Here is a 21,702-nt window from a genome sequence, read left to right as displayed (position 1 = left end):
GAATTAAGCTCATTCTGACTGCAGTTTATCGCATTTTATTTAGGAGTTTTAAAAGCACTGATAGGGTCTTTGAGGATTAGTACTTACAAGTGAGGTACATTTTTTATACAAGTAATGAACATGGATTAAAACATGTTAGGGTAGTTCTCAAATTATCAATAGTGTAACGCTGGCCCTTTTTAAGCTTCCTATTCCGGTGAGGCCCAAAAAGGTACACCATTAACTTTGGAGGTCTGGCACACTTGGAAACAACATAGATCAACCCAAGAGACAGAGTTGGTGGTACAAATCTTTCTATATTGTAGATGTTAATCCAGTGTCTTTGCTGTAATGACATCTGAGAAGTAAATTTTCAGTTATTCTTTAAAATACAATGTTTTCTTTCCTCCGAATCACAGGAGACGGAGACATAAGCTTGCTCGTGTAAACTGAGGTTATTAGCCTTCCTGACACTTCTGTCACATCACATCACGTCTACGGATACTGATTTGCTGGGAGAGGCTTAGGTCTCCAAGGCATTTCTCATAAACCATCAGGCAGAATTTGCAACACTGAATATTCCCAAGTGCTCTGTGTGAGGATCAGTTGTTGCCAATGTTCTTTGCTTGACCAACCGTGAAATGTTTCCTTTAAGTGAAAATATTCTTATATTTAGTAGCTGCCGTAGATTTTCAATTTACATGCAGGTACAGTTATTATTTCAGAGGCTATTCAATCCCAATAACTGACACTTGGTAAATGTTCCTGGTCATTGTATTTCAAGGTTTGACAACAAATAATGATTGTAAGAAAGTCGATAAATCACTTTCACATTCAGCAGTTTCTTCTGCACCAAATTCCTCACCATTCCTGGTGCATAGAACTAGTTTTTCTTCAGAGATTTAGAGTGTTTCTACTTTCCTCAAAATAACCCTTTATAGAAATGTTTCCAACATTACAACATTTATTTTTCTTTTTGTTGCTTCAGTGACCTGTAAAAATAGAGTTAGAAATTATAAGTGAGTTGCACTCCAAGGGTGTAAAACAGTTCATGGATACTGCATAGACAGGGAACTTGGGACCACTGAGACTCAATGTCGTGAGAGCAAAAGTAGTGAATACTGTAGAAAGAAACACAAGTTACACATGTATCATGACACAGATTCTCAGAAGCATCCAACACCAACAATTTACTCTTCCTGTGATGACGACTGGCATCAGTAAGGTATTTGTACCTCCTTTAATGAATTGTCAGATGTTGTGTACTCCCCTGCCCATTTAAAGGACTCTGCTATTCCTTATTTCAGGCATCCATGAAGGGACATTTCATTGAACAAAGGAATCTGCCTTGTTGTAATCACTGCTTTAAATGCCACTGGCGGAGCGTGATTATTTTATTAAGAGTGTTTTGGTCACTCAATTCCTTACCCTTGGGTGTGATACTGATACATAATACATACTTAAGAAACATGACTAACAGTGTGCCTTGTGAAACACATGAGAGTTTGAAACTGCATCGTAAAAGCATGCAGAAGGGTCACAAACTGGTTTGAGATTAAGTCATTCATGACAGAGAGAGAAACCTACTAATGTGTTATGAAAATAATATGAAAGGTAGTAATGCAGTCTGTAGTTTTAAAACAAAATATGATTATGAGAATGCTCAAGTAAAATTAGTCCTGCTTATGTTTTCTTTGAGATGTAAATCCGAGAGAAAGTGATTGCATGTTTCTTAATGAAGCGTAATTAGGCTATGCTTACAAGTATAATGAAATGGTGTTTTTATATTATTTCTTATGCATCTCTAGTTCTTTAATGTTTTCAACATTAGCATGTTTTTTCTTTAGAAAATAGTGTTTTAGTGGTTTTCCATGTAGGCCTCAAAAATGTATTTTGTCTTTCATTATTTCCTTCGAATAATCTAAAAATGTCCCGATTGCACTGAAGCTACGAGTATTATCACTGAAGTTTCTGTCCTACAGTTTGAAAAATGTACATCCTTTCTGTTTGAATAAAACTGTATTGACTATGTTGCAAGCTCAGAAGAGAGCGAGTGGAGTGGACACGTTGAGTTGCAAATGTATTTACTATTTCCGAAGGGAAGTGATATTGCACATTCTTAACTCTTTCGCTGTGGTGGCAATTCTGCCGCAGCGCTAAGGTGAGGGGGGGTGCGTGCGGCGCTCCGACGCTTGTGACGGAACCGCTCCATCACGCCCCTCGGGTGGGCTGTGCTTGTGATGGAGTGGTTCCGTCATGGCCCCGCCCGCTCAATAGAACACGCGCGCAGGCGCGGTGAGCGGGCCATGACGGAACCGCTGCATTACCAGCACAGCCCACCCGAGGGGCGTGACGGAGCGATTCCGAGTTAAGCGTGGGAGGGGTTAAAGAACAATGACCACTGAACAAAGGGATTACGTATGGGTTCCAGAAGATTTGGGTTAGAGAACGATCACATCACGGTTACACTATGGATTTTGACCAATGGAAATCATGCAAACTACCTAAAAGTTATTTTGTGGGCAGGAACTGAAATCGTTTGGAGGCATAATTGCCCCTTGGGAAAAGGACGGCACGCTGCTATTTTCCCTTGCAAATCCTTGGCCTGACCTGCTGTCGGTCTGAACTCTGATTTTTCCCTGAACTGAAATCTCCTGATTACCTCCGCACTTTACCAGCTGGTGAAGTTGAGCAGGTAAAATCTTTCAGCTGAAGAATTTATTAACCGTGGGCAATGAACTCAGGTCCGCTAGTGGAGGTTGCAGAGATTAGCTAACAACGCATTAAATTGAAAACACAGAGTTCATGCAAAAACTCTGACTCTGCCACGTAGGGAGTTAGCAACTACACCCACAACCCTTTGATAAAACAACTTTACCTTTGCATGCTAAAAAGCATATAACCAATTCACAAAAGTGAGCTTCGAAAAATATCAGGCAATGAGAGAGGTGATGATTTTGGGGTCCCCCCTAACCTAGGGGAAGGCCCAAGCAGATGCCTTGAACACAAAGAGCATATCATGCTGAACGATTCAGTGGTGGTCCCATCCTCGTAGGACCACCCAAAGCAAAGTTATGGGCAAAAATACAATGCTAACCAAAGGCTCAGCAAAGCATTATGGGATGAGATTCTAGAGTGCAGTGAATATTATAGTATTAGCTCTCAGTTGAGCCGGGAGAGATGCAGCTACAGGAATGTTTTGATATTGCATACTATAATATTCACTGCACTCTAGAATCTCATCCCATAATGCTTTGCAGGGCCTTTGGTTGGGATTGTAATTTTGCCCATAACTGACTGTGCTTGGGGTGGTCCTAGGAGGATGGGAGCGTCATTGAATCGTTCAGCCTGATATGCTCTTTGTGTCTAAGGCTTCTGCTTAGTTCTCCCCTTAGGTTGAGGAGGACCCCAAAATCATCAACTCTCCCATGCTTGCTAAATTTTCATTTTCACTTTTGTGAGACGACTATATGCATTTTAGCATGTAATGATAGAGTTACTTGTTGTTTTACCAAAGGTATGTGAGGTTTCTGTTTCATTAATTGGGATGAGACGGGACGGAGTTACGGAGTGGAATTTCACCAAGTATTTGTTCAACTCCGCAGAATTCTGCGTAGTGGTACTCCGCCAACTTCGCCTACCCTTAGAATTCATGACTCCGGCTATTGCACGCTGTGCTCTAGCGTTCTACTGGGTCCACCTTGTGTCCTGATAAATCTACAATCAATTCTTAGTTTGTATGATTCCAAATAATGTGTTCTATTTTGCAATATGTTTTCTCTCTTTTTCTCTCTTCCTTCCACAGTAGGTGTTATTTGACGATGTATTTGTTCTGAGCTGTGATTTACCTGTATACCGAGGAATAACCATTATTAAACGATTCTAGTGCATGTTTGTGCTTTGACCATTCAATCTGAAGTTTAGATAAAGATAACTTAATAACTATTCCATGTGTTTGTCCTTACTTATTGATGATTTTATTAATATTGTGTGAATAATATTAGCTAGGCACTTCTTTATTACAGGTCCTCATAGAGGAGTGGCTTTCCATCTCTAGTTATCTGAGTCCCTATTAGCTCATACGGAGGACCTTAAGATTATGATTAAATTGTAGAGTTTCTATGGGCCAAACTCTGTGTTATTGTGAATTGTGTTGCTGAGGACTAAGTTTACGATGTGGTGGGTAACCTATATCTGAGCTCACAAATTTTACACCTCTTCCCCTAGATCACCACCGTAGACTGAGGCTGTGTCCAGTTGGCTCAGTGGAATTCACCATTTCAAATTATATGGAGGATAAGGACTTACCTGGTGGCCCGGAACTTGTCACACTCCTTTGACAGGACCCAGACACTCCAACACCTAGAAAAAGAAAAAAAACAGCATAACGGGAATGGAAAGTAAAATGGGATAAGAAAAGACGAATACTACAGAAACAGAAGAATAATAAAAAAGAGTCTATCTTCCACTCTTCTTCAAAGAGACCCAGTGTGGCCCTGAAGGTGACAAACAGGGCAGGAAAGGGCAGGCTGGGAGGACGCAAAGAGCTGGAAGTCAGATCTAGAGAGAAAGAACACAGAAGATATAGACCAAGGAGAGGATAGAATCATGAGGTGTGGAGGAGACAAATGTGTTGATAGTCAAGGGACTGCTGGGGAACATGGGAGGCAAGCGTGCTGATGGCCCAGTGCCTCCCGACCCGAGAAGGGCCCAGACCTGCGCTAAGGCCCCACCACATTCATATTCCTTGAGAATGTGGCTGCATCAGGTGGGTGCCAGGGTTAGTGGAAACTCAAAAAATGATGGGGGAGGTTTGCAGGAACATGGGGTGGCTGCCCACTGCTACAACGACCATGTGTGGCGGCACGCTTTGCCAGATAAACCTTAGTATTTATAAGAGCCCTAAAGTAAGAGGCAGAAAGAATAAAACTGTTATGAAGAGAATACACTGGCAGAGTTCAACAGTTCCTTATTAGCTTCCAAACCTTCAGGCCAACGGATGATAGAGCATTCCAAATGTGGCAGGACAAAGGAGGAATAGTGGGTTGTACCAAGTAGGTTAATTATAACAAAAACATCACACAATTTAGGAACCCGGAGATAAATAGCCTGACCCTGCAGTACACCAACATTTGTACAGAAACACGCTTAAAACAGCTAGCATAAAAACAAACAAGGAAGAGGACTACGCAAAAGCCATGTGTTTGTTTTATTTTATTTTATTTTTTAAGATCATAAGCTATATAGCTAGAGAATGCTCTGGAGAGGGAGTCAAATTCTTGAAGCTGAAGAGAGATAAAAAACAGAGACACAGAGATACACAGAAAGAGACTTAAGAAGAAATAGAAGAAAAGGAAACAGAAGGCACTAGGAAACGTTACCTGATGGTTATCTTGTTTATTCCTCCAAGGGAGGCAGCCGCACCACCTGGTCCGTCCCAGAATACCTTGAAAGGAAGTAAAGAGACGCTTCAACCAAGAGCTTATCTGCATCAAACGTGAATCTCACTTCCTCTCATCTTCCAAAACAACTGTCCTTAACTTACAAAGAAAAACAAACTCTTGTTCTCTGTAAAACCGTTGTAAAGCACCGTTGGTCTATGATTAAATAGAATATTTTTTTTAACCTTTTTATTCTTCTGGTATCTACGACCAAACCCACAACACCCTCCAAATCCAAACCTTGCACTGCAATGGGCACACAATGAACCATGATCATTTGCTGAACAAAGTCCGAGTGAAGACACAGCCCACCAACAAGCTAAACAAGGTCTGAGTGCTCATACAGCGCACCCACAGGCTGGACAATGTCATTTGTAATTTGTAACTGGGTTTTGTATCGCGCCAACTCACCGACAGGTCTCAAAGCGCTACTGACCAAGTACAGCAACAAGAAACAAGATGAGAGTATAAGAGTGTTTGAAGCTAATAACCAACTACTGAGAAGTAAATGCGTCTTTGAATAGTAAAGTCTTCAGGGACTTCCTGAAGTGGAGAAGGTTGGATTCTCTGTGAAGCGCCTCCAGTAGCTTATTCCAGATGGTAGGAGCCTGAACTGAAAAGGATCTGCCTCCTTTTGTTGCTAGCTTAAAGTGTGGGCAGGATAGCAAAAAAGTGCCGGACGATCGCAGGGCGCGCTTAGGTTCATATATTTCAAGCCTATCTTTTATATAGGCTGGCGCCTGTCCATGGATTGCTTTGTGGCATATGCACATACTCTTGAATTCGACTCTTTGTGCTAAAGGCAGCCAATGTAGCCTATAGAGCAAAGGGGAGGCATGAGTCCGCCTCGGCACTCCAAATATCAAGCGCGCTGCGTCATTCAGAATGACCTGAAGACGATTGGATACATTTTTCGGGAGGCCAAGGTATAACGCATTGCCGTAGTCGATTCTAGACACTATTGTGGCTGAGACAATGGTTCGAAGCATATTCCTTGAGAGTATGGGGACGAGCTTACGCAGTTGCCTGATCAAGTTGGTACAAGAACCAACTACAGCGGACACTTGGTTAGCCATCGAGAGTTCCTGATCGATTTTCATACCGAGTCTCTTAACACTAGGGCACGGTTTTGGAGTGGGTCCAAGTTCTTGTGGCCAAAACAAATCATTCCAGGGGGAGGTTGAGGTTGAGACTATGAGAACCTCCGTTTTATCTGGGTTGATTTTCAATAAATTGGACGACATCCAGTTTACTGTAAAACGTAATATGTCTTGGGCCATGGACTGAGCCGATGGTGTGTTGTCGATACTCAGCAGCAGCTGAGTATCATCGGCATAGTATAAAACTTTACAGTTCATGTTTGCCAGGGACTCTATCAATGGCTGTAAATAAAGATTAAATAGGAGTGGAGAGAGCGCAGAGCCCTGCGGGACTCCACAAGCTAAGGTACCCACATCGGAGACCTGATCTGCTAGCTGGATCCTCTGCGTCCTCCCTGATAAGAAGGCTGTTAACCATTTGAGGGCTTGCTCTCCTATCCCGAACCTAGCCAATCTGCCCAGGAGCAGTGCATGGCTGACAGTATCAAACGCCGCTGAAAGATCTAATAATATCAGGGCGCTTGGCTTTTTACTGTCAGCCATGCATCTAAGCTCATCTAGTACAGACAGCATTACTAGTTCTGTGCTATGGTGGGCACGAAAACCAGCTTGCCGCTCCTGGAGAAGATGGTGAGATTCGAGGAGGGATGACAGGGATTTTAGCATGTGCTGTTCTAGTACTTTTGACAGAAATGGCAGCTGGGAGATTGGCCTGTAGTTCTTCAGGCTGGATGGATCTGCCCCAGGCTTTTTTATCAGGGGTCTGACGCGTGCCTCTTTAAAGGAGGTTGGTAATGATCCAGTAGCTAGTGAGGTGTTTAAGAGGTCTAAGATCTGATCCTCTAGAATCGGAATTGCTAGTCGGAGGATGTCGGGAGGGCAGGGGTCGGCGGGGGAGCCTGACTTGGTGGATGCTACAAGTTGTCTCAGGGTGGTAGGGTCGATTTCGGGGAATCTAGTAAAGATAGGGATTGAGGGGTTTAAAGGAGGCAGTTGTTCGGTGTGTGAGACTGGATTGTCCTTCTTGATATCAGACAAGATGGTCGCTACTTTTTCGAGGAAATATCCTTGAAAGGTATCACAGTCGATCAATATGTCTACCTTTTCCTCCTTCTTACTTAGCTCTTTCAGGATTTGGAAGGTTTCTCTCTGGATGTTTGTAGCGTTATTTATGCGTGTCTCGTAGTAATCCTTCTTAGCTGAAACAATAAGCTTTTTATATATTTGAAACGATGTTCTATATGATTCCCTATCGGTATCCTTTTTGGATTTCCTCCAACATCTTTCGAGATAGCGGAGCTTTCTTTTTTGTTCGCGTAGACTTTGGGTGAACCAAGGGGCTCCTTTCTCTGCACCCTTTACTTTTTGTGTCTTTTCGGGGGCTAAACTCCTCAATTGATTGCCTGAGGGTAGTTGTTATCGCAACATACTTTGAGTCAAGGTCAGTACCATCTGAAGGGGTTATGGAATTCTGTTTGTATTTGGGCAGAATTTTGGCCAGGGTATCGGAATTCACTTTTTTCCATTGGCGCACTTTTTTAGTTTTTAGAGGGAGTTTAGTCTGGGAATTGTTTTGCGGTATGTCGTACTGGATTAGGTGGTGGTCCGACCAGATACAGGGTGTAATGCTTGTAATGACCGCCTTTGGCATGGAAGACCAGACGAGGTCTAGAGTGTGGCCTTTTATGTGGGTTGGAGCTTCCACAAGTTGTGCTAGTCCAAGAGCGTTCATAGTGGTCTGTAATTTCTGGACTAGCGGATCTTGATCACTTTTATCCCAATGGACATTAAAGTCACCAGTTACCAGGATGTTTTTGTAACGTGTGCATAAGTCTGATATTATAGGAAAAAAGAGATCATTGAGGTACTTTGGGGTGGGCAATACACAGGATAGTAAGACAGGAGTTGTTCATAGTGATTTTTATCCCTAATAGGTCGACGGTATTTACAATGTTTGAGTGACGAGACAACGCACCAACAGGCTTAACAAAGTCTAAGTGCACATTCAGCGCACCCACAGGTATAGGAGACTCTGAGTGAACAGACAGCCCACCCACAGGCTGAACAAGCACTGAGTCAAAATGCAGCCCACCCACAGGCAGAACAAGCACTGAGTCAACATACAGCCCACCCACAGGCGGAACAAGGTCTGAGTCAAAATACAGCACACCCACAGACTGAACAAGGTCTGAGTCAACATACAGCGCAACCACAGGCTGAACAAGGTCTGAGTCAACTTACAGCACACCGACAGGCTGAACAAGGTCTGAGTCAACATACAGCACACCTAGAGGCCGAACATGGTCTGAGTCAACTTACAGAGCGACCACAGGCTGAACAAGGTCTGAGTCAACATACAGCACACCGACAGGCTGAACAAGGTCTGAGTCAACATACAGTGCACCCACAGGCTGAACAAGGTCTGAGTCAACATACAGCACACCCACAGGCTAAACAAGGTCTGAGTCAACTTACAGCACACCGACAGGCTGAACAAGGTCTGAGTCAACATACAGCACACCTAGAGGCCGAACATGGTCTGAGTCAACTTACAGAGCGACCACAGGCTGAACAAGGTCTGAGACAACATACAGCACACCCACAGGCTGAACAAGGTCTGAGTCAACTTACAGGACACCCACAGGCTGAACAAGGTCTGAGACAACATACAGCACACTCACAGGCTGAACAAGGTCTGAGTGAACATACAGCCCACCCATAGGCTGAACAAGGTCTGAGACAACATACAGCACACTCACAGGCTGAACAAGGTCTGAGACAACATACAGCACACTCACAGGCTGAACAAGGTCTGAGTGAACATACAGCCCACCCATAGGCTGAACAAGGTCTGAGACAACATACAGCGCACTCACAGGCTGAACAAGGTCTGAGACAACATACAGCGCACTCACAGTCTCAGAGAGCAAATCCAAACAGCTAAGCTCACTTCTTCATAACCCAATTTTTCTATTTAGAGCCCATGAAATATACAAATTAAACCAACCTCGTTGACAAACAGCAAGTTTAAGTCTTTGTACATATTTCTGCCCACCCTCCATAAATCAGTCAACCACACTCAGATTTACAGAAACCATGCAGCGTCCGACCGAATGCTGAGAAATGGCAGCAATAAGGCATCAATGCATCCAATCCCTGCCCTTAAGGTGAACTAGGAGTGGAAGCGAGGAGACCCTCCTGAAGGAACAATATGTGAGCCAAATGGCTGGTGGGCGATGTTGGAGTCAAATGAGGAACATTTGAGATGGCAAGACCAGAAGGCCCTCCGTTGTGATGGGAACCAGTCAGCCCATGATCAAGTGAAAAAGACGCAGATTGGATGATGACGTGCAATTAGTGACCTCTGCCCTGGAAAGGCAAGGGATGAAGCAATGCCTTGAACGATGGATGGTCACCCATTCCCTGGCTGTCAATAGTGAATGGAGGGCAGCACAGGGTGGGGCAAGTATATGAGCGAACAGGGAAGCTATGCAAGGGCCCACTGGTCATGCCAATATGGATGAATATATGTATGTATGTGGTATTACTATCAAAAGACACACAATTGATGGACGCAATGCAGAACAAATTAAAACATTCACCCCCATTCAAGAGACCTGGGTTAAATCCATCATTATTTTGCTCACCATGCCACCCAGTTTAGACCTGACAATATGCAAATCAGTCTTGACCCTGTGCCCCATGGGAACAGTCCAGCCCGAACTGTTAAGCCAGGTCCTCCCTGAACTGGAAACAAGCATCCTTGGACCTATTTCAGGGTTTCACCCCCCTTCAGCCAGGATAGCTTGAATCCAGTGGCACAGGGAGCCCGGACCCATGTCTGGGCATACCTGGCGCACTTGGGGCGAGGAAGCAAAGACACACAATTGAAGGGCGGAACGCAGAACAAATCAAAACATTCACCCCCAGTCAAGAGATCTGGGTTAAATCCATCATTCTTTTGCTCACCATGCCACCCCGAGTTTAGACTTGGCCATATGCAACTCAGTCTTGACTCTGTGCCTCATGGGAACAGTCCAGCCTGAACTGCTAAGCCAGGTCCTCCCTGGACTGGAAAGAAGTATCCTAGGACCGTTTTCAGGGTTTCACACATCTTCAGCCAGGAAGGCTTGAATTCAGATGCACAGTTGCCCGGGACCCACATCTGAGCATACCCGGTACGCTTAGGGCGAGGAAGCAAAGACACATAATTGATGGACAAAATGCAGAACAAATCAAAACATTCACCCCTATTCAAGAGACCTGGGTTAAATCCATCATCCTTTTGCTCATCATGCTGCCCCGGTTTAGACCTGGCCATATGCAAATCAGTCTTGAACCAGTCTTGACGCTGTGCCTCATGGGAACAGTCCAGCCCGAACTAAAAGCCTGGCTGATGAGGGCTGTTAACCCGAAACCGGTCCCAGGATGCTTGTTTCCAGTCCAGGGAAGACATGGCTTGGCAGTTCGGGCTGGACTCTTCCCATGAGGCACAGAGTCAAGACTGATTTGCAGATAGCTATGTGTTAGATTTGGGGGTCTCTGATTGGCACAGGTAAGTACTTGGGACATACAGGGACCCTCTCCTCTAGTCAGGGCAAGGGACTTACTCTTCAAAATAACCCCTGCTCACCCTCTAGGTTGCGTGGCGCGAGCAGACACGGCTAATCTCAGAGCATTATGGGTTAAGCATTTGTAAATACACACAGTAACTCAATGACAACACCACAAAAGGGATACCACACTATGTTTTCTATCAAAAATAATTACTTTTATATAAGGCTTAGCACAACAACCAACTACGTTTAAAATTAGGCCACAATACTATTCAGGCAAAGCGTCCTTGAACAAATGCGTGATTCTTTTGTTCTGTGCGTGTTGCGCACTGCATACATGTTGCGGACTTCACCGGTCCGGGGCACACACCCTGGGGTGCACGTCGAAGTACAGTACCTTTAGAGATGGGGAGTCCGGCTCGAATGAGGAGTGACGGCGGACTTGGAGCGGTGTCGGCCTCTCAGGGCGGTGATCCCGGATGGTCGCGGCGTCATCTGGACGAGGCGTAGAGCGGGGGCCACGGGGCGATGAGGCGGATGATCCGGGTCCTTAAGAGGTCACAGTGCAGTGCGTTCGAGCCGTACCTCCCTTTCGGGCTGCTGTGTGGATGCGGGCAGCGCAGCACGAGGCAGCCGGTACGAGGCGTACGGGCCGGCTCTTTAGTGCGGCGCGGTCACAGAAATCAGGAGCGCGGTGCGAGGCGGCCAGTAAGCTACGTGCGTACGGGCCGTACTTCGCCTTGCACTGCACTCCGGTCTGGCTTCCAGTGGTGGGAGGGGCGGCAAAGCGAGCAGTGCGGCTCAAAGGGGAGAAGGAGGTAGAGTGCGGGCTCAGTTCAGCGCGGAGTCACCCGGGGCAAGGCGGCCAGGCACAGGCTGGACAACAGACGGGGGGCGAGGCACACTTGGTATCGCGGCTCCAGCGGCACAGAAGATCGGGCAAAAGTCCAGCAGCTCGTCAGGGAAGGCAGGGGAGAGTCCAATAATCCTGGGACTCTGTTCAGGGGGCAAGCTCTCCCACAAGCCCTTGGAGATTGTTGAAGCACAAGTTTGCAAAGTCTCTTTAGTCTTTTCCTCTCCTTTCACAGCAAGGCACCCACTGTAGGCCAATACCCCAGGTTAGGGGCAGTACTCCTCCTTCAGCTTTCCCAGGTCCTTCTCGTCGGGCAGAGGTACTTCGTGGTTCAAGCAGGATCTGATTTCTTAGGAGCAGGGCTCCTATATTTATACCACATTTCTTTTGTTCTGGCAGGCCAGGGGGCCTTTGCCCAGTTCAGCCCAGTTCTGGAGCACTTTGTTTACAGGATTCTGGCTTCTTCTTTCAGTGTGCAGGGCAGAGACATCAGACGCTCCACAGGAGGTGGAGCCAGCATTGTGGTGGCAGAGCACAGCCCTATTCAGAGTCAAGGGGCACTCCTCCCACCCATCCTGGCGTAATCTTCCTATTCACCACCTGGCCGCCCAGACTGTCTCCTGGAATCCCCCTGCCCTGTCACACACAGAAACCAGACAGCAGATACACATCAGAGCAGAGGCGGGCTGACATGGTTAGGCAAGCAAACACCAGCTTTCTAAAAGTGGTATTTGCAAACACAGAACATTAAAATAAACCTCACTAATAGATGTACTTTATTATTCTGAGTTCAGGCATACTAAACTCGAATTTCTACCATGTTCCCTGAGTCTGTTAGGATCATAGGATGTAACAATTCTAACAGCCCATTCTGGCCTATGAGAACAGGTAGCCTTGCAATAGTGAAAAACAAAAATGGCTGTAATTCACTATTAGGACATGCCACACACTTCATGGCTTGTCCTACCTTATGCTTACAATGCATCCTGCCCTTGGGCCTACCATAGGGGTGACTCACATGAAGTAAAGGGAAGGTTTAGGGACTGGCAAGTAGTGGCACTTGCCCAGTCAGCATGACAGTACCAGACTGCACGCAGTTTCTGCAATGGCAGACCTTAGGCACATTTTACAAGGCTGCTTCTGTGTGTGGCACAACCAGTGCTGCAAGCCCACTAGCAGCATTTGGATTTACAAGCCCTGGCACTCCTGGTGCACTTTACTGGGGTCTAATAGTAAACCAAATAAGCCAATCATGGAAATCAATCAACATATACACTTTATATAGGGAGCACTTGCACTGTGGCACTGATTGGCAGTGGCACAGTGCTCTGAGCAGCTAACACCAGCAAAACACATGAGGCAACAGCAGCAAAAATGGAAGGGAGATCCACACCAAGGATGCCAGGTCTAACACTATGTCTGAACTGGGGTAGCGAAGTCAGCGAAAGAACGATGATGGATTCAACCCAGATCTGTGAGTGGGGGTGAGTGTCTGAAAAGTTTCAGCGCTCCGTCTATCATTCCTTGTGTTTGCTTTGTTTGCCCTAAGTTGGCAGGGTATGCCCAGAAGTGGGTCCCTTGCTCACTTATCCACTGGATTCAAGCTAGCCTGGCTGATGAGGGCTGTTAGCCCAAAACCAGTCCCAGGATGCTTGTTTCCGGTCCAGTGAAGACATGGCTTGGCAGTTCGGGCTGGACTGTTCCCATGAGGCACAGGGTCAGACTGGTTTGCATATGAACATGTCTGAACTGGGGTGGCGAAGTGAGCTAAAGAACGATGATGGATTCAACCCAGATCTGTGACTGGGGGTGAGTCTGAAAAGTCTCAGCGCTCCGTCCATCATCTCCTGTGTTTGCTTTGTGGCATTACTATGGCATGAACCCAGCGAGAAAGGCAATGGAGTGCTGTAGATGGCCAAAGACAAGCATAAAGTCAGGCGAAAATCCAAGACGACCTCGCGGCCATCTCTGAATGGATGGTAGTTAACTACTTTCAACTGAAGTCCACCAAGTCAGAAGGGCTCCTGGTGGGCTGAGATGCTCATCGATGGGGCAATCAATGGTGGCCTGTGGCCCTTGGAACCCCACCTCAACCGAAATCCATGGTCAAGAAACTGGGAGTTTCAATGGATGTGCTCTCTCATTTGAGTGGCACGCTAAGACAGTGGCTGGCACTTGCTTTGGTGTCTTACATGGCCTGAAACCCATTTTGGGACTTTTGACGCACCTGCTTGATAGGTGATTGTCCTATCCACCGTGCTGTCACGACTAGACTGCTGTAATGGGTTGCTACTTGGTGTTAATTGTGCTGTGACCAAAAGACTTTAATGGGCCCAGAACGTGGCTGCCCGCACACTCTTTGCACTACCTAGCTCCCGTTCTTTCTCAGTCCATGCTGCGCTCAATTGTAGCGGCAACAATTATCTCAAGAATAGATTACGGGAATGCCCTCTATCTAGGTCTCCCCAAAACTCTGACTAATAGACTACAGGTCGTGATGAACGACGCGGCGCGACTGATTTTTAGACTCCCCAGAAGGACCAAGGCCTCTCCCCTACTACAGAGCCTGCATTGGCTCCCCATAAAAGAGAGGGTAGAGTTTAAGAGTCTATGCAGGGCCCATAAGGCAATTTATGGCCATGCACCTGCTTACATCAGAGACCGTCTGGAAGTGTATAGCCCAAAAAGAACACTCAGATCTTCTGATTCTCAGCTGCTGGTCTGCCCTCGGTACAAACTGGTAACCAAGGGAGGGAGAGCCTTCTCAGTGTTGGTCCCTCAGCTATGGAATAAGCTGCCTGAGGGGCTACGCAGAGAAGTGAATCTCCTGCGGTTTAGAAAGTCCTTAAAAACATTGCTGTTTGGAAAGGTTCTGGGTGCAATGTAAGTTGGCTGCTGCACTACCTCTTTGTGGTGCATGAAGTTATTGTGTAAATTCCATCGATTTCCGAGCGCCTAGAGACCTGTAGGTGATTTGGCGCGATATAAATCTAATATAACAATAACAATATAACAAGTACTGCCATGTTTCAGACCTTCTCTGCCAGCTCCACTGGCTATCTAAAGAACAGAGAGTCTACTTTAAGAATCTGTGTATGACACACAAGATCCTGTATGGCCTGGGTCCACAAATTTTGAGCGAGCTGTGCTCTCTGTATGTCCCGGCTCGAGCCTTGCACTCTGCGGACCTGCATTTAGCCTGTGTCCCACGAGTGCACCGGACAAGAACAAGGGGGCGCTCATTCAGAGCACTGGCATCAGCCCTTTGGAATTCCATTCTCCTTGCTGCCCGTAGCACGCAAGACCATTGGCCTTTCAGGAAAAAGATCAAGTAGTGGCTTCCTCACCGTCTGCTCTGTCAGATTTAGCGCTGTGACGCCCTGTTGTTGGGGCAGCCATGTTCTCTACAAGTGCGTATAACATAACATAAAGTGATAGAAGAGGAGGCAGTTTGTTCACGGTTAATGCACTAGTGATGTAGGGTTCTTTAACAAGATGCATCTTCAACGCTTTCATAAATTGGAGCAGCTTTGGTGCGTCCTGATGGATACGAGGAGGCTGCTTGAATACGCCCTGCTCACCTCTCATCCTTTAGATGAACCTGGTAAAATCTTTTGAGATGAAACATATTTTTGATGGAGAGAAGTTTGTTTGGAGGGAGATCTCCCTGATTTGGGGCCGATTAGAGCACTCGAGGGCAGTCATGTGGGATACGATATTGGGGGGCTTCTGACGTTCTGACAGGTAAGGTCAGGGAATGTACCTGAGTGCTTTGCTTCTGTGCCGCCGCAGCACCGATGGGACTGCACTCGATGGGGAGACTAACAGGAAGTGTCCAGTGTCCATCAGGTGGAAAGGTTCTATTCTGTCTGTAGTTGTTTCAACAGGTGAGGCTGCATTATCTGGAGGGATCAAGAGGGTGGGGTGGGGGAGTGTACACTGGTTTATTATGGACTGAAGGAGGGGCAAAATGCGCAACATTTCTAAGAAGTATTCATGTATTCGTAAATCATGCAGAGTCAGGACAGGCCTCACCCCACCAGAGCACAGGCCTCACCTCTGCTCTGTACCATCTGGACAGGCCGCACCTCCTCTGTACACCGTGGACAGAACTCCATTCCTCTGCACCCCCTCTGTATTGGCCTCGCCTCCTGGGCATCCCCTCTGGACAGTCCTCACCTCGTCTGCATTCCCTGGACAGGCTTCACCGCCTCCTCACCCCCCTGGACAGGCCTTGCCTCTTCAGCACCCCCTAGAGAGGCCTCACCTCCTCTAAACACCTCCTCCAACACAAGACAGGACTCTCCTCCTCTGCACCCCATTGGACAGGCCTCACCTTTTCTGTCCCACTTCCGGACAAGCCTCATCTCTTCTGCACCCCTCCTGGACAGACCTAATCTCCTCTGCACCCCTCAAGCTCAGGACAGACTTCACCTCCTCTTTATCCCCAGCACAGGACAGGCCGTAGCTACTCTGACCCTCTGGACAGGTCTCACCTCCCCATCACCTTTCCTAGACAAGCCTCACCTCCTCTGCATCCCTTGGACAGGCCTCGCCTCCTCAGCACCTGGCACTGGCAAGTTAAACGTGAACATCGGGCAGCTACAATTCGAAAAAGATTGGATTATCGGTATTAGAATCAGAAGCTCCAAATCTACCAAACAAATGCTCTTGATCAACGTAGATATTTCACCAAGCGCCAGGGAGAAGAGGCTCAAGTTTGATCACCTGCTCCGGATCATGTGTAACCTATTAAGTGAGTATGAATGTCTGACAACTGGAGATTACAACACAAACCTCTTTCAAGACTCTCCAGACAAGCACGACTAATAAGTCCTCCCATCATGAAACAAACAAAGCCTACCAGCAACAAATACAGTAAACTTGGTGAATAGGTGGTACCACAGTTCCACATCTGGGCTATATAACTTTGAATGGTCTTTTCTCCATGGACAACCCTACAAACTGGTCAAAAACAAATGGCCGCACTTATTCTTTTTTAAACTACACTATATGCAATAAGGAGATGCTCGCACTGATCGAAAATAAATTACACCATCGCTGCACGAGGTGATAGTGACCATCGACCCCAAGTAATCACCTTGTCACTTAGTATAGCTCGGCACTCCACGACATGTCTGACATCAAAAGAAATTTTTACAGAGAACCTTAAAAATTTAAAATGGTCAAATCCTTTGATAGCAACAATAATGACAGCATGCCGAGCACAGTTAGCAACAAGGAACCTTGATGATACCACGCTCTCTACATCATGGGAGATCTTTTCTAGCCAACTGCTCACAAAAAAACAAAAGAGGCAACTCAACCACAACATCTGCTGAAATTAGGAAATTAAAGCACCTACGTAACTCAGCATTGTTGTGTGTTGTCGTCTCTCCTTTTCAACCTCTTCATCTCGGATCTAACACAGTCACGTGAAGATGTGAACTCCCTCCCTCCAAAACTCGGGGGAACCAGGGTCGGCAACCTTTTGTACGCAGATGACTTTATCCTGATTAGTCACACCAGGATCGGGCAGCAGAGGCTGCCTGATCAGTTGTTCTCCAACACCACCTCAAATGACCTGGAATTAAATCTATATCAAAGACAAGGGTGATTACCTACGGGTGAAGGAAATAGCAAGGAGGTGGATAGCAGTATGGAAAAAGCATCGAAAAGCCCGCCTCAGACAAATATTTAGGGGTCCACATGGATAGGAGGTGCACCTTCTCAAACCCCTCTAATACCCGTTTTGAAGGCCAGAATCTCCAATTATCTTACTTACAGTCAGGAGATTATGTTAGGGAAGGACAACAGTCGTGGTGAATAAAATAACAACAAGGATCTTTAATCAAGTGTTGAGCCGACCAAAATCCTGATCCCCGGCATTAATTCGACATGAGTTTGCCCTCCAAATCCTCGAGCAGTTGGAGCTGGAGCATTTATCAAGCTGTGCAACAAGCTACGCTCGCCCAGAGAATCGAGCCTGGAGGCTATGATGTGGCAGGAAATATCACTTGGTCAACAGAGACCATCATATCAATACTACTTAGAGGATTCTTTACAATTTCTGGAGGCAAAAGAAATCTGGGACACTAATCCTTCTCAGCAAGCCTCAAAATGTTGATTAAAATGACCATTCGTTCCAGGTCTTTTCACTCGGACAGAGCGAAACTGGCATATCGTAAACATACTTGGCCGGTTTTATCAGGGTTTAAGGCAGGGGTTGAGGCCCCATAACTGTCATATACCTATTCAGAGTACTGGAAAAAAATATGTTTGGCACCATACAAATGATAACACCATGTGTAGGGGAGCGGGAGTAGTAAGGAACCCATTGAGCACGTGCTATGTCTTTGCCCTGTATTTCTTAATGACCGAAGAATGTTGTTACGGGGCGAATGGAACAAGCTTGGTGTTCGCTCTTGCCGTCAAGCCAGCCTTACATCCATGAACAAGAGCGGCAAAAAGGCTTACTCAATGTGAGAGCCGATGAGTCAACAATAATCAATTAGCGCTGGGCTGCTCCAACACCATAAAAATGCTAATTTGCACATTTTCCGAATCCCTTTAAAGTTGATCTGTACTAAATAAGTGGGATTGTTAGTAGGTTTTTAGTAAAGACGAGAGCCTAGCTCCCTTCTTTTAATACGAAGTTAAAATGTAACAAATTATTAGTGACTTTTGACTGTAACGTGGTCTTTGGTTCAGAACTCACCTGCTGACGCAGTCCCACTTGAAGTAGAATGACCCTAAGAGCCCAAAAGATTCGAACAGATGCTGACTAGGTTTTATGCAATTATTATTGTTAAATATCATAAGTTTCTACCAACTGCTCTCACACATGACACCTTTATTGGCCCAAGGGCCGCATTTGGATTTTATAGATTGCAAGGAAACTATGTAGCATGAATTCAGAAATTAGTGAACCGCTTTTTTACAGCCAATTGATATATGCTTTAGTATCTGTACTTCAATATTGTAATGATTTTTATTAATCAAATAATAAAGTAATCTATCTATCCTCTGCACATCTATCCAGACATGCCTCACCTTCTCTTCATTCCTAGCTGGACAGGCTTAACCCAGGCTGCAACCCCAAGCACAGGACAGGCCTCACCTCCCCTGCACCCTCTGGACCGGCATACCCTCCTCTGCACCCCCTGAAACAGGCATCACCTCCTCTTCACCCCTGGACAGGCCTAACCTGCTCTGCACCCCTCTGGACGGGCCTCACCTCCTCTACACCCCTGGACAGGCCTCCCCTCCTCTGCACCCCTGGACAGGCCTCACCTCCTCTGCACATCTATCCAGACATGCCTCACCTTCTCTTCATTCCTAGCTGGGTAGGCTTAACCCAGGCTGCAACCCCAAGCACAGGACAGGCCTCACCTCCCCTGCACCCTCTGGACCGGCATACCCTCCTCTGCAGCCCCTGAAACAGGCATCACCTCCTCTTCACCCCTGCACCCGTGGACAGGCCTAACCTGCTCTGCACCCCTCTGGACGGGCCTCACCTCCTCTACACCCCTGGACAGGCCTCACCTCCTCTGCACCCCTGGACAGGCCCAACCTCCTCTGCACACCCTGGACAGGCCTCATCTCCTTTGCACCCCCAGGACACCCCTCCCCTCCTCTGCACCCCTGGACAGGCCTCTCCTCCTCAGGACAGGCCTCCCAGGTGCTTCTAACAGGAGCTCTGGTGAAGGATTTTCATTAAGGACAGAGGAGCCCAGAGTTCATTCCACCCCATACAGCGCCTCTGACTTCGCCCTGAGTCTCGGGCGCTATACACAGGCCCGAAGAGAGACACTGCTCCCCTGGATAGGCCTCACCTGCTCTGGACAGGCCTCACCTCCTCAGCTCCCCATCTGGACAAGCCTCACCTCCTCAGCCCTCCTACACAGGCCTCACCTCCTCTGCACCCCCAGCACAGGACAGGCCACACCTCCGCTGCACCCCTGGACGGGCCTCACCCCCTCTGCACCCCTGGACAGGCCTCACCTCCTCTGCACCACTGGACAGGCCTCATCTCCTCTGCACCCTTGGACAGGCTTGTGCTCCTCTGCTCTTCCTGGACAGGCCTCACCTCGTCAGCACCCCTGGACAGGCCTCACCTCCTCTGCACCACTGGACAGGCCTCATCTCCTCTGCACCATTGGACAGGCCTCTGCTCCTCTGCTCTTCCTGGACAGGCCTCACCTCCTCTACCCCCTGGGCAGGCCTCGCCTCCTCTGTACCCCTGGACAGGACTCACCCCCTCTGCACCCCTCTAGACATGTATCACTCCCTCTGTACCCCTGGACAGGCCTCACCTCCTCTGCACCCCTGGACAGGCCTCTTCTCCTCTGCCCTCCCTGGACAGGTCTCGCCTTCCCTCTACCGCTGGACAGGCCTCACCTCCTCTGTACCCCTGGACAGGCCTCTCCTCCTATGCACCCCTGGACAGGACTCACCTCCTCTGCACCCCTGGACAGGCCTCTCCTCCTCTGCACCCCTGGACAGGCCTCTCCTCCTCTGCACCCCTGGACAGGCCTCACCTCCTCTACACCCGTGGACGGGCCTCACCTCCTCAGCACCCCTAGACAGGCCTCTCCTCCTCTACACCCCTGGACAGGCCTCTCCTCCTCTGCACCCCTGGACAGGCCTCTCCTCTTCCGCTCCTTAATCAGTCTCAGCAGCAGGAAGAGAGCTCCTACCTGAGCAGAAACCTGTCCGGGCTCTCTCCTCCTCCTGGGGGCCTGGGAGCAGAGGCAGATCTGTGGTGTGAGGGGGGGTCTGTGAGGGTCTGTAGACGGAGGTATCTGCCCACCAGACAGGGCTCCTTCCTCCTCTGCAGCAGGCTGGACACATCAGGAGAGGCCGGAAGTGATGTCACAGCTGCTGGTGCTGTCTCTGCCGCCGCTGACCCGGAAGAGGAAACCCTTCTCCCTTTCATCCAATGCGTGCTCAGTGGATTTCATCAGCCGGCGAGGAGCGCCCTCTGGTGGCTGCGGACGGAACCACCGCCTCCAGGCTCCAGCAGTAAATACATTTCACACAAACAAGCAATTATACCTGCAAAGACCTGGGATTTCAGACGTGAATGGTTTTAAGGGTCATACAGTTCAAGTACAGGGCCTCACACTTGGTTGCTGCTGTAAAAAAGTATTTATAGCATCACTTCAGATGAGCATCTTCAAAACACTGACGTAAAGGACTTGAGATTGTTTACAGAAAGGTGACAACTGGAAGTGGCAGTTGTTCTAGCCATTAACTGTAACTATAGAGAATTTAGGGATGAGATCATACGAGATCAACTTATTGAAAGAACTTGCAACAAGAAAATTCAAGAAAAGCTATTAGCTTCAGGTGATCCTGACTTGGAAACCGCCCTCACTCTTGCAAAAAGTATTGAACATTCCCAATTTTGTGTAAGAGAAATGAGCCTTTCTTCATCATCCACGTCTTCAACAGAAGTGAAACTCTTAAATTCCAAACCCGTACCTAAGCCCAGAGCTAGTGCTTTGCCTAATGTCATTCGTCCTTCTCCTACCAATGTTTCTTTGCCAAGCAAGTCTGCACAAAATGATTTGTTATGTTTTCGATGTGGTAGCAGGTCTCATTTAGGTTCTGCCAAGTTTTGTTTTGCTCTCAATCAAACCTGCTACAAATGTGGAAACAAAGGTCATTATTCACGTATGTGCAAAGTTGTAGTTACTAACAAAGCCAATCGCTCTGTAAAAAACATCTCTGGGGAATCTGATGAAGAAAGTTATGAACTATTAATGCTA

The 21,702-nt window shown here is 47.3% G+C and overlaps 1 long non-coding RNA gene across 1 annotated transcript; it reads right to left on the bottom strand.

Annotated features, from left to right (window-relative positions):
* Positions 1-130: 130 nt before the first annotated feature.
* On the bottom strand, positions 131-20,749 carry LOC147737110 (uncharacterized). Its single transcript, XR_015309797.1, has 4 exons — positions 20,629-20,749; positions 5,361-5,425; positions 4,288-4,341; positions 131-971 (listed from the first exon to the last, which is right to left on the bottom strand). It is a non-coding gene; the product is annotated as an uncharacterized LOC147737110 (long non-coding RNA).
* Between the last annotated feature and the right edge of the window lie 953 nt (positions 20,750-21,702).

The sequence above is a fragment of the Lissotriton vulgaris genome, chromosome 1_1 (assembly GCF_964263255.1).
Source record: "Lissotriton vulgaris chromosome 1_1, aLisVul1.2, whole genome shotgun sequence".
Classification (NCBI taxonomy): Eukaryota; Metazoa; Chordata; class Amphibia; order Caudata; family Salamandridae; genus Lissotriton; species Lissotriton vulgaris.
The sequence above is the reverse complement of the archived record's forward strand: the minus strand, read 5'-3'. Positions and strand labels throughout refer to the sequence as shown.